Source organism: Grammomys surdaster, unplaced genomic scaffold, assembly GCF_004785775.1.
Source record: "Grammomys surdaster isolate TR1022 unplaced genomic scaffold, NIH_TR_1.0 279, whole genome shotgun sequence".
NCBI lineage: Eukaryota > Metazoa > Chordata > Mammalia > Rodentia > Muridae > Grammomys > Grammomys surdaster.
This window is the reverse complement of record NW_021604720.1, coordinates 1765524-1777193: the sequence shown is the minus strand read 5'-3', so window position 1 is coordinate 1777193 and position 11670 is coordinate 1765524. Positions and strand designations below refer to the sequence as shown.

At 40.2% G+C, this 11670-nt stretch overlaps 1 pseudogene; it reads left to right on the top strand.

Moving 5' to 3' along the window:
- The first annotated feature begins 7509 nt into the window (after nucleotides 1-7509).
- On the top strand, nucleotides 7510-11458 carry LOC114629278 (annotated as a pseudogene).
- Nucleotides 11459-11670: the final 212 nt, after the last annotated feature.

Genomic DNA, 11670 nt, shown 5'->3' with positions numbered 1-11670 from the left:
AGCAGTAACTTACAACTCATAACAAAGACTCTCAATAGGACTTGTCCGCAATGGTACACTGAACTTGAATATCCAATCTTCTTAATGGTGAAAAAAAGCCATCTAATCATAAAATACTCACAATGGTAGTCAAGCTGACCATGTAATCAGGGCTTACATCCCATAATCACATTCTCCAGTTTCCTGTTATTTTTCTTGAGTTCTATACTAGTTTCATCTCGTGTTGAAATATCATGACCAAAAACAACTGAAGGCATTTTAGGTTTATCCCAGGTTATAGTGTATCACAGTAGGGAAGCCACCACCCTTCCATTATTCTTTATATCACTGTCAAGTATATGACTATTCCAAAACAAGGAAGAGCAGAGGTGGAAAAACCCACACAGATCATAGGAAGAAACAAGCTAAAACACCAGCTAGACTTACTGTTAAATATGCAACTCAACAGTATTCAAATAGGATTCATTCAATTGTGACAGGTTTATCGGTTTTGCATAGGAACACCATAAACAAGGCAGAAGGAAGTTCAATAAGGAGGCACGTGTAATTAGGAATGCTTGGCAGAGACTTGGGAGAAATGGACTGTATAGGTTAATCTCAGCTGTGTATATCACAGTGCTGTGTTTAGCTTATGCATGCTTATAGCCACAGTTCTGACTCTTGGCAAAATCCATGTAAAAGATAATAACTGGTAATTAACATAGCCTTGTACTATTGCTCAAGACCGACCAGGAGCAACCTGTTCACTGAATGTGTTCAGTCATCTGGTTTTACGCATTTCTCATTGTCTTCTAGTTTTTGGTGTTGATCTGTCTCATTATGCAGCTTATTTTGAATGGCCAAAGGCCCAACAAAGACACTTATCTGGATTATGCTTTGGCTCATTCAAGAGCCTTACCACCAATTGTGTTATAGATAGAGTTGTTTTCATATTATTGTCACTAGCCTGAAATAGCACACACACAGACACACACACCCCCCTAGTATCTTATTTTAAAATCGTGGCCATCTATATTTTTAACAATTGCTGCTAAGTTAAATTATGTGAATTATCTCTCATAGTTGTTGGTTGAAAGTGAAGTAAAATGTACTTCTGAAAAAATCAATTGTTATTTGTTCATATTGGCTGAGATCGTTCTATAAGTTCTGCTAATGAAGACCTTCTTCTTGTTTGTTATCTCTGATGCTCACAAATCACCACCTTGGCACTCAAGCATCATGTTTAATAGACAGAACCACATATCAAGACAGATGTATCAATAGCCTTAAAAAACTTTCCTCTCTAAATGGGGCAATAGGGAGCTAACACTATGAAAAGAGACTAGAAAAACAAGGAAATGTGTCACTGAATCCTGAATAGCATCTTCCTTACAAACCAATATAGGTTTGTATAAAGATTCTATAGGACTTTAGGTCGAAGATAACACCATCATTTTAGATGTTCCTTGCCAGTTTGGTAGATTAAGTTATTCACTGGATATTCACTGGGTATTAGTAGAGCCATTTGTAACCAAATTGTAGGACAGAAATGGAATTATTGTCCAATGGGACTTTGACATCTGTACATTCTTCTGTCACTAATTTAATATGCTTCCTTTTGACACTATTTTTTAATATAAAATATGCGCCCAATGAAGGATTTGACAAGCTTGCACATAATATATTATCAAGTCGTTGTTTACATGATAACATATATAAATCTCCCTCAATATTTTTCTTATGTCTTCAAGGGAATTTGAGATGTTTTATATCTTCTGAAGACATAAGTATTTAAGACCAATATGCCAACCAGAGAACCACAATGCCCAACCTTTATCTCAGTTACCTGAATAAAGTAGGAAAGAATGTGATTTCATTCATGTTAGACATAGATGTCACAAACATATGTAGGAATCAATGCAAAAATGGAAAATGGATTGTAGAGGGTGGTTCTGATGCTTTTATTTAATCCAGAATCTGTGTTTACTGACACTGAAGGTCCTTGCCCGCAATTGGTTTTTGATCTATCAATAAAGTTTCCAGTAGCCAATGGTTGAACACTGGGAAGAACACTGAGATTTGCTTGGATTGGATCCCAGGGTGGTGGGTGCGGGGGAGAATCAGAGGACTGGGGCAAAGAAGGATGCAGTAGCAGAGGAGATAAAACCAACCAGTCATGTGAGTTTCCTCCCCGACTGGGCCTGGGGTAGCAGGGAAAGATTTAGGAATAGCTAGTCATTGAGTTAGCAAAGACATTTTAAGAATAACTGACGTGTGTGTGTGTGTGTGTGTGTGTGTGTGTGTGTGTTTTCTATTCTCAGATCCAAGATAGCTTCTAGGAAGGTGTACACCTGCAACTGGCCAGGACCTTAAAGCAGCGCAGTAAAAACTACTCACATAATAGACCACTTGCCATCTGTCAAACAGCACTAGGCAGTCTCTAAGCGTGGCATTAGATGTAGTCTGGACTTCAGCTGCAAATGTCAGCATGGCCTCACACAACCCCATGCAATAACTGAGTGCTTGCTCTCCTATAAATACTCTGTGTTGAACTGCCCTGAGATTTAGAGTCATTACCTTGTGGAAGTAGAGACAAAAATAAAGTGAAACCATGATACCAGAAATACTCCCAAACTGCATTAAATTTTAAGTTGGAAATGACAAATCAATTTCAAGAATAAACACGGAGTATAAGTTATGATTCAAAGGTAAGTTTGATTACATTAAAACAATTTATAGCCAGGAATTTAATGGCCTATTTAGAGAAAGAAGAGATGTTTCCGTGTTTCTAGAAAACAAGGTTTAATAGAAATAGAAAAATAGATCAGGTTAGATGTTACACATCCTGTGCTCACAGGGAGTTTGAATCTTGACATCACCCACAGAAGAATGTTTTTAAGCGAAAGAGCAATATGATAAATATGTTCCCCCCCCTCCCCACACACACACCTCCCTTTTTGCAAGACAAGGTTTCTCCGTGTAGCCTGGCTGTCCTGGAACTCTCTGTAGACCTCACTGGCATCTAACTCAGAGATCTACCTGACTCTGCCTCCTGGGTACTAGGATTAAAGGCGTGCGCCTCCACAGCATGTGTTCAAATCTGTTTCTTAAGTAGTGTGGATTAATGAAGAGAAACATTGACAGCACATAGCATAAAAAATGAAGCATAAGAAGACGAGGAAGTCTTAGATCCTTTGTAAGGAGGAGGGAACCAGTAATGGGAAAATTTACAGGGACTTTGAGATCTCAGAAAACTTTGAAGATGATATGCAGATATGGTGGCTAGTAACTCTTTGTACACCAAGAACTATCTTATGACAGTTTCTGGAAAAAGAAAATGTAGATAATTGTCCATCTCTGTGCTACCACTTTGTTTGAATAAAAAGAGCTATATAGAATCCCAAAAAAGCTCTCATCCCTATTTACCAGTGTGTTATCTAAACACTTTGTACTATAAATGATATTTTTTAAAGGCAGGATCTTCTGTAGCCCAGGCTTACCTCAACTCAGTATCATTTAGTCTAGCATCAATTTAGTCTATAGACTACCCCCCCCCTTTTGCAGTAGATCCTAGGGTTACACGTTAGTTTTGCACAATGATCACTATCTGTGGGGTATGGGGTAGGGGACAGGTGCTAGTAGTTGATACTGGCCCATTGTAGGCAAGCAATCTACTAACTGATCCATATCCCATTCCCTTAGAGATGTATATTTTATTCCAAAATCACCTTATCTCAGAATTTATTTTAATGCAAATATTCTGTAAGTGACACGTTACCAAAGTCCATCACATCTTTGTTAAATTAATCTGTGGAGGAAGCTATTAAAGAGGGTTAGAAGAGATAAGAATGCATGGATAAAACTATCATCTTCAGAACTGTGTGGAATTTATTATGAGTAAATAATTATAATCACACCATAGAACCTATTGTATTCTAATGGCCCTTTAAGATGTCTGAGACTTTGTCTAACTTTTCAAACTTGGGTGTTTCCATCCTTTGATATGGGTCTCTATTTAGTGTCATCCCAGCTATTGGTCCACCCCCCCAACTTTTTCTAAACCATCTTGTGTATACAGTATATGTGTAGTACACTTGCTGATGGACTTGAACTTAGCTCGTATTCCTAAACAAGCTCATTTTTAGACATTCCTAAAAATACAAAGGCTATTGATTATAAAATTCAGTATGCCAGTAAAATCTTTTCTATGCTAATCTGAGAAAATGGTGCTTGAAAAGATCAGAAAAAGTACAATTTCTAAATTAGTTTAGGATTTAGAAGACACAGAAAAGTTATTTGTATAAGTGCATGTCCATGTATGTTCACATGTGCTTGTATGTGGAGGCCAGAGGACAACTTCAATAATTCTTCAGGATCTATCTTTCTTGGTTCCATCTGTCTGCCTGCCTGTCTGTCTGTCTGTCTGTCTGTCTGTCTGTCTGACTGTCTGTCTGTCTGCCTTTCTCTCTCACTCTCTCATCTATCTATCTATCTATCTATCTATCTATCTATCATCTATCATCTCATACTATGTATCTTTCTATCTATGTACCTACTTCATATCATCTATCAATATATGTATGTATGAATGTATCTCTATCTATTTATATAGATATATATGTATTTATCTCATCTATCATCTATCTATCTATCTATCTATCTATCATCCTCTCTCTCTCTCTCTCTCTCTCTCTCTCTCTTTCATCTAACTATATTCCTACCTCTTTAAACAGGCTCTCTTAGTGTCTGTCATAGAATACACCATGTAAGCTGTGATAGTGACTACCACTCTCACTAGCCTTAAGTCTAAGGGATCTTCCTGTTTGTACTGCCACAGTCCTAGGACTGCCAATATGCTTCCACTCCTATCTTTTTATATGTGGGTTCTGGGACTAGAACTAAGGCAAATAGTTTCCACACAGAGCTATACCTCAATTGCTTAAATAATTTCTTGTTACAAACAAAATATTTTTAAAACCCTCCATCCACTCTTGCTTTTGTCAGCTATAAGTACTTGTTGAGTTGTTCTCTGAGGTTCAGTTTTTAAACTTATAAAATGAGGGTAATATAGTCAAATTTATAATGGTGTTTCAAGTTTTATATAAAAGAAAAGGTCTGTTTTGCAGTCTGCTTATCCCTTTGTATGCCAGAAACCCTTGAACTGTGTGTTACTACTGCAGGTAGTGACTAGAGTAACGAGTCTCTGACTTTCATTCCTGACCTAAGTTCTTTGAAATACTCCTTGTTTCAAATGTCACTGTGTTGAAGGGCAGGGCTCAAACTGCTATGGAAAGGGAAAGGCAGTTATGTGAGTTTGAAAGTAAGAGAGTAGGCTGTCAGGTCATCTTTGCCCCCATGTTGGGTATTTACGATTCTACACAGGGTCCCACGCTACTCAAGCAACTACACATATGATAGACCCCACAGTGCACAGAAAGGATAAAGCATTATGGATGGGTTTTTCTGTGAAAATGTACCAGATTGCAAGCTGTTGAGAGGAGTGATGAGTTCAAGCAGCAGCTGCAGCTGTACATTGAGAATGAAGAATTCCGCTGTCACAGTGGTTTCCCTGGCGGAGCACATCGTTTGTGGAATACATTCATTGCATCTCACCAAATGGAACAACATTGTCCAGTGGTGTTTGGGAAAGAGCGTAGACATTGACTAATACCATAGGGAGAGGATATTGTCACTTCTGCTTGACTTGAAAGCAAATCATGGTTATTTTGATGTGTCTGGTTACCCACAAATTCAGCGTGGCTAAGGAAAGGATCGATTTTCAAAGCACTCCTGCATTGACTCAATAAGGTATGATTGCAAAGAGAGTAGTAAATTATGTTTTCCAGCTTTGCTTGAAGATATCAGTCACCACCGGGTTATGTGTGGTGTGTGTGTGTGTGTGTGTGTGTGTGCTGTATCCTTTACAAACACTATGCCTACCACTTAATTTAATACTAGAAGCAGTTTTTTTAAAAACCCAACTCATACACATTAGTGCTATGTTTTAATACATTTTTCTGCTTGATTCTAAGTTGTTCACAACTGATCATCTAGAAGAAAAGGGTACCTTGGGGAAAATAAATAGATGTATTTTCACACAGGCACAGGATGCGCCATCTCTGCAGCATGATTGTAGGGATCTCACACTGTCAGCATCTCCTCTAAGGAATGAACTACTGAAGCTTTCTGTTTTATGAAGGCTTCATATTCATAAGGCGATGGCTCTGCTTGCACTTGGCAGGCCCTACACTCACTCTGTTAAACTGGAAGTCATTTATCTGAATTGAAGCCCACTATTGGAACAAGCTGAACAAGAACACGGCACATAAAAGCTTTTGGAAGAGACCTGGGATTGGCTCTGGGGGTGGCTATAATTCAAATGCAAATGTACTTCATCAGAGGTTTGCCTTGGATGCCAAATTTTGGGGCAAAAGAAGGACCAACTACTGATCATTTGCTCTTTTCTCCCCCCTCCCGCAAAAAAACAGAAAGCCAACTGTACAGTCAATATTTCGTCTTTCAAAATAATGTCATAAAAGGCTTGAAGAAAGCATTATAATGCCTAGTCCATCATTACAGAGGATACTACCTATGATGCCACTTTACCATCTCCAGTTAGAGTGAGCTTTGAAGAGTGAGGATGGAAGATGCAGATATCTATATATCATGGAAAAACACAGAATTGAAAAATAAGAAAAATAACCATATTTAAAAGACCATAGAGATGGTTCTGTGAGTATAGTGCTTGGATGCCAATGTGAGGACTCAAGTCTGGATTCCTGGCATCCACATAAAAGCAAGACATGATGGCATCCGTCTAGAACCCCAGCAATGGGCCAGGAAGGAAAAACAGGTAAATCCCAGTGAAGTTGCTAGTCAACCCATCTGTTACCAGTGGTTGGAGGATGGGCCAGGTCATTCCTGGTTCTACTCTGTTTATTCTAGAAATTGATATAAAGTCCCATACAGATTTACAAAGTATTGAGATGACTTTATTTAGCTTTTTCTACTTTTATTTGTTAAAAATAGTTTTTAATACAATATAGTTCTACTATGATTTTCCCTCCTCCAACTCCTCACAGATCTTTCCCACCTCCCTCCCCTCCCATCTGGATCCACGCTATCTCTGTCTCTTGTTAGGAAACAAACATGCATCTAAAAATAAAAATAAAATAAAGTAAAATAAAACATAGCCAAACAAATCAGAGTAGGACAAAACCAAGAGAAGAAAAGAGCTAAAGAAAAAGGAAGAGAAACACATAAATGCAGAGTCTCACATGTTCACAGATCCAGGAATCCCATAAAAACACAAAACTTAAAGCATGATATATAAACAAAAGTCCATCAAGATTAAAAAAACGGTTGGGGAGCTGGAGGTTTGGGGAGGGTAGTGGAGCATAATCAGCCCCTGCCACAGTTGGTTCTCAGGTGGCTACTATGAGGCACAGATCAATTGAGCTCGTGGGTGTGTGGAATAGCAGGCTCAGCAAGGGATCTGCCTGAGTGTAGGCGGAGGGCAAAGGCGGTGCTATGAGCGATAACACACCTTACATTGGCAGCAAGATCCGCTTTATTTCCAAGGCGAGATCTGCTATGAGGGCATCTTCTACACCATCGATGCTGAGAACTCCACAGTAGCTTTTGCCAAAGTTTGATCCCTCAGTAGAGCAGACAGACCAACAGATCATCCAAAACCACCTCCAGATGAAGTCTTCGAATATATTATATTCCAGGGGAATGATATTAAAAACCTCACTTGTCTGTAAGCCACCAAAACCACAGTGTTCTTTGCCTCAGGACCCAACAATTGTTCAGTCTTCACTAGGTTCATCTTCTTCATTCCAGTCAACGGGTTCCTACACACCTTTTGGCACGATGCCAGCAGACAATCAGTTTAGTCCAAGTACATTAGTTAGGCAGCAATTTGGTGGTGTTGGTGTCGTTGGGAGCTTCTTGACATCCTTTAAAACAGAAGCATCAAATAGTGCTCTTATACCAGAGCAGTGCAGTTGGTTCTGTCTTCATGCGGGACACAAGATCTTTTAAACCACAGCTAGCCCAAGATCCATCAAGTCCTCATTTAGACCCTTCAAGAAAAAGTTCAACCATGGTACAAACAGTAATACCACCTTGGCCCACTTACCTGCTGCAGCACCTGTTGGGAGAAGGATTCCCTGTTTCAGCCAGGCCATTGCTTCCTACCAGCCAGAAAGCAATAGACAACCAAGAGCATAGGGAAGTTAAAGTATGCAAAGTTTCAAGGCCAGAGCAGAAAACAGACAACTCAGAAATGATACCAAGAGACAATGAGTTCCAGGAGTTCCTTCTACTCCAAGACAGGACGTAGGGGTCATTGAAGTGGCAAGGGAAAATTTGGTATCCATCAAAATGGTCCAATAAAATTTGAAAAAGTCTTTTGACTTTGAAAGTGCAAATGCACAATCTAACAAGGAGGAAATAGACAGAGAGTTTCATAATAAACTTAAATTAAATAAAGATAAACTGGGCTAATATCCAATATATAGAAAGAACTCAACAAGATAGAATTCAGAGAACCAAACAATCCTATTAAAAATGGGGTATGGAGCTAAACAAAGATTTTTTTTTTATTGGATGTCTTATTTACATTTCATATGTTATCCCCTTACCCCATTCCCCATCCTCTGCCCAGGAACCCCCTATCCCCTCACCCCTCTTCCTGCTTCTCTGCAGATGTGGCCCTACCTACCTCCCCACTACCACCTCCCCACCCTCAAATTCCCACCCACTGGGGCGTCTAGCCTTCATGAGACCAAGGATCTCTTCTCCCACCTATGCCTGACAGAGCCCTCCACCCTTACATATACAGCTGGAGCCATGGATCCCTCCCTAAGTGCTCCCAGACTGGTGGTTTAGACCCTGGGAGCTCTGATTGGTTGGTATTGTTGCTCTCCTCATGGGGCCGCAAACCCTTTCAGCTCCTATAGTCTTCACTCTAACTCCTCCATTGGGAACCCCATGATCAGTTCAATGACTAGCTGTGAGCATCTGCCTCTGAATATGTCAGACTCTTGCAGACCTCTGAGGAGACATCCATATCAGGTGCTTATCAGCATGCACTTCCTGACTTCCACATCAGCATCTACCTTTGGTGACTGCACATGGATGGATATCCAGGTGGAATGGTCTCCAGGTGGTCCCTCCTTCAGTTTCTGTCCCTCACTTTGTCTCCATATTTGCTCCCTTGAGTATTTTGTTACTCAAGGACCGAAGAAGGTTCAAGAAGGACCGAAGTACCCCCCCACTTGGTCTTCCTTTTTCATGAGCTTCATGGTCTGTGAGTTGAATCTTGGGTATTTCAAGGTTCTGGGCTAATATCCAATAATCAATGAGTGAATACCATGTGTGTTCTTTTGTGATTGGCTTACCTCACTCAGGATGATCTTTCCTAGTTCCATCCACTTACCTAAGAATTTCTTGAATTCGTTGTTTTTAATAGCTGAATAATACTCCATTGTGTAAATATACCACATTTTCTGTATCCATTCTCATTTGAAGGACATTTGGGTTCTTTCCAGCTTCTGGCTATTATAAATAAGGCTGCTATGAACATAGTTGAGGATATGTCCTAGTTATATGTTAGAGCATCTTCTGGGTATATGCCCAGGAGTAGTATAGCTGGATCCTCAGGTAATGCTATGTCCAATTTTCTGGGGAACCACCAGACTGATTTCCAAAGTGGTTGCACCATCTTGCAGTCCCACCAACAATGGAGGAGTGTTCCTCTTTCTCCACACCCTTCCCAGCATCTACTATCACCTGAGTTTTTAATCTTAGCCATTCTGACTGGTGTGAGATGGAATCTCAGGGTTGTTTTGATTTGCATTTCCCTGATGACTAAGGATACTGAACATTTCTTTAGGTGCTTCTCGGCCATTCGATAAACAAAGAATTCTTAACTAAGGAATATGGAATGGCCAAGAAGCATCTAAAGAAATGCTCAACAGCTTCAGTCATCAGGGAAATGCAAATCAAAATGACCCTGAGATTCCATCTAATACCAATCAGAATGGCTATGATCAAAAACTGAGGTGACGGCAGATGCTGCCGAGGATGTGGAGAAAGAGGAACACTCCTCCATTGTTGGTGGGATTGCAAGCTGGTCCAACCACTCTGGAAATCAGTTTGGCAGTTCCTCAGAAAACTGGACATAGTACTACCTGAGGACCCAGGTATACCACTCCTGGTCATATACGCAAATGATGCTTCAAGATATAACAAGGACATATGTTCCACTATGTTCATAGCAACTATGTTCATATCATATTATAGATATATAATAGCCAGAAACTGGCAAGAACTCAGATGTCCTTCAACAGAGGAATAGATACAGAAAATGTTGTACATTTACACAATAGAGTACTACTCAGCTATTAAAAGCAATGACTTCATGAAATTTGTCAGCAAATGGATGAAACAAGAAAATATTATCCTGAGTGAGGTAACCCAGACACAAAAGAACACACATGGTATGTACTTACTGATAAGTGGATATTAGCCCAAAGGCTCGGAATACCCACGATACAACACACAGACCATATGGAACTCAAGAAGAAGGAAGACCAAAGTGTGGATGCTTCAGTCCTTCTTAGAAGGGGGAACAAAATACAGGAAGAAATACGAGGACAAAGTGTGGAGCAGGGACTGAAGGAAAACCACCCAGAGACTGCCCCACCTGGGGCTCCATCCCATATACAGACACCAAACCCAGACATTATTGTGTTTGCCACGAAGTGCTTGCTAACAGGAGTGCGATCTAGCTGTCTTCTGAGAGGCTATGCCAGAGCTTGACAAATACAGAGGCAGAAGCTCCCAGCCAACCAATGCACTGAGTACGGGATACCCAATGGAGGAGTTAGGGAAAGAACTGAAGGAGCTGAAAGGGTTTGCTACCCCATAGGAAGAACAATATCAATTATCAATCAATCAGAACTCCCCCCCCCCGCCCCAAGAGCTCCCAGGGACTAAACCACCAATCAAAGTATACACATTGAGGGCTACAGCTGTATGCATGTATATATATCAGAAAATGGCCTTGTCGAACATCAGTGGGTGAGGCCATTGGTCCTGTGAAGGTCACAGTGTAGGGGAATGCCAGGGTGGAGAGGCAGGAGTGGGTGGGTGGGGAAACATCCTCATAGAAGCAGGGGGAGGGGTGATGGGATGGGGGTGTACGGAGGGGAAACTGGGAAAGGGGATAACATTTGAAATGTAAATATAATATCCAATAAAAAAAGAAGATAAATTTCAGAAACATAACCCTGTAAATGGTAAATAAAGAGAAAGGAGACTCTGAAATCGACAGTCAAACCAGCAAGGGAACACTGATGAGGAAGACTGGTTTGGCTCCAACTGCTGCTATAACACAACCAAGTCCTTGGAAAAGCATAAGTATATGTGGAGTAGCAGATGCTTGATTCTTAGAGTTGAAGTAAAGTAAGCTAAATGGAATTGCTATGTACTTTTTCATCACTGAAAGGGATAATTTCTTATCAGTAATTAATTCTTCTGCAATTATTTTGAGGTGTCTGCAGATAGGCTGTGATACTGTGTTTTGAACCACAGAAAATTTTGTGTGTATGTGCATATTTGTGTGGGGTGTGTGCATGTGTGTGTGTGTGTGTGTGTGTGTGTGTGTGTGTGTTTCTCTTT